The sequence below is a fragment of the Centruroides sculpturatus genome, unplaced genomic scaffold (assembly GCF_000671375.1).
Source record: "Centruroides sculpturatus isolate CEXI.00-Female unplaced genomic scaffold, Cexi_2.0 scaffold709, whole genome shotgun sequence".
NCBI lineage: Eukaryota > Metazoa > Arthropoda > Arachnida > Scorpiones > Buthidae > Centruroides > Centruroides sculpturatus.
In genome coordinates, this window is record NW_019384949.1 from 416,442 (window position 1) to 419,009 (window position 2,568).

General features: G+C 32.5%; 1 protein-coding gene across 1 annotated transcript in view; it reads right to left on the minus strand.

Annotated features, from left to right (window-relative positions):
• The window catches only part of LOC111632243, an 8,024-nt gene that overhangs the window by 3,835 nt on the left and 1,621 nt on the right, over nucleotides 1-2,568 (minus strand). The gene's annotated exons all lie outside the window — the stretch shown is intronic.

Genomic DNA, 2,568 nt, shown 5'->3' on the forward strand with positions numbered 1-2,568 from the left:
TGTTGGACGATAAAAACGATAAAGTCCGACATCGGACGAATCTTTCGAATGTTCTTTACCGCAACTTATCGTCCGTCTTTACATAACTGTTTAAGAAATGTAATGTGAAATTAAAATTTATGACCATGTATTGAAATTAAATGAAAGGTAAGTATCGTGGAAAACTTACGTAACGAATTGTCTGATGGTGTTTCCAATGGATAAGGCATAAACATTACTTTCGAATTTTCAAGATTTCTAATGAAAAGTTTCAATAGCCTGTTCAGGACTTTATTTAACTGAGCTTCTGATATAATAATCTCCCTGTTTTCTTCGTTTTGCATTATCTCACTCGAAGAAATCATAAAATAATAAAGGTATCTATTTATTACTTTCAAACATCTCTGTTTTGTACGTTAGTTGTAGTATTTCCGACAATGATGTATAAATAAATGCATGACTGATATTTTAAAAATAGATATTACAGTTTTTATATTTGCTTATCTTGGGTTTTGTTGGTTCTGCGATAATGATATATTATTTCCTAGGAAATATCGTACCAGGAAACGCTGCATTTCTTTAAAAAAAGGACATTTCTATTCTATGAACAGGGAAATATTTCGAACTATGCCCTTCAGTAGACTGAGGGGCGTAGCCCGAAATACAATCCTGTTAATAGAATAAAGATATCCCTGCATATTTTAAAAGAGACAATTTGTATGATAGATCATAGATATTATTTGATTATCAATAGGTATTAAGACTAATATCAAAGTGACCTTTTGTTAATGTAAAGATTTTTGTATATGTGTATAGTTTTTGACGAAGTATCGACGGTCCTTTTGTTAAATAAATATATCTTCGATACTTCTTTCATAACTCCCAGACTAGAATTAGAAAAACAATTAAGAAAAACAAACAAACTAACAAAGATGTCTGTACTGTTTTCATTATAGAAAATATAAATAATCCAGGATTTGTATGGAATTGTTTTGTAATTCTCCACGAACAATAATTGACTTTTCTGTAACCTATCGTATTCTGAATCTATGAGTATAGGTCATTGTATACTGTACTGTTATAACTGATAATGGAAGTCACAGACTGCGTTTTCTTGGAATTTTCCATTATTTTGTTATACAAGCCTAAAGCTTGAAAGTAAAAAAAAAATTACGCTAACATAATATTAATCAATCAACATCCATTGTAAAAAGTGATTAAACAAGTTCGTTAAGAGGGGGAAGCTGGAAATTTTTTTTCGACTTGAAAACAACTTACAAAATTCTAATTTTACAAAGAATGAACAATTACATGTTATTTTCAGTAACGGATAATAAAATTTTTAGGTCTTCTTTTCATCAACACTTATTTCATATGTTCTAAATAAATGGACATCGACGCCCCGTAATTAAGTAAAAATTAATTTTTGTCCTCGTGAATGTCTCACATTGACACAAAGCATAATTACAAGTTTACATAAAAAACTGAAGAAAAAGTAAGCCTTAAACTGATAAGTTATCACTGATAACTTATCAGATAAAGGCCCACCTAACGCGTGGTCGCATTGCTTGTGGCTATTCCATGCCGAGTGACATCATGTGGTTCCTTGTCGCTTACAACAGTGTTCCGCAACCGGTGTGCCGCGGCACACTGATGTGCCGTCACATGGTGAAAGGTGTGACGTGAACTTTTACATATTTTGTTAATTTCAAATTTTATTTAGGGGAGACCGGGGCAACTTCGGCATGCGGGGCAAGTTTATCAAGCGCTTTTTTTCAAAAACAAANCATTAGTCTGACGATATAAAATATTAAAATACATAAATTGCTTATATAAGAGCCGTCGTCTGTGTGTAAATTTAATATTTTAAATAAATTAATGAAAACCATAATACATCTCAAAGCCCAACGATATGTTAATGAACTAACAAACGCCTAACTAATCGGGCTATAATATAACTATAATTAAATAATAAATAGAAATGAATTCGGTATAGAGGTTAGCTAGGCGTTTGTTGGTTTATTAATACATCGTCAGGCTTTAAGATGTTTTATATTTATATACATATACCCTAGTCGGGGACAGCGATAGATGGCTGAGTGCCGTAGTGGAGATACTTATTGGCCGTGGATGTAGGAGTCGTCTGCAGCCCGCGCCGTTAGTAAAACAATGTAAAGTTATATCGAAAGATTAGTACGTCTAATAGGGATCAATGTTTTGGGGTCGGGGTTGCGCAATTGGTAGCGCGCCACACAACAAGTGAAGGCTGCTGGTTCAAGCTTCGCCCCGGGTCGGTTATTTTCTTCCAGACTGTTTTAAATTATTTATTAAAAATTATAATTACTAAGAGATGGCGCTTAACGATTACCTGTATACTAAATTGATTTGTATTTAATTGTAGCCATATTATAGTCCGATTAATTAGGCGTTTGTTGGTTTATTAATGAAAACTTTTATATATATTATACACTACAGTGAACGGCTCACGTATTTGTAAAATCTAAGTGATTCATATAACACGGAATTATCTACAGTGTTATAGAGGGTCTACTGTACAAGAAATATTGGTCTAAGTATTATATATATATA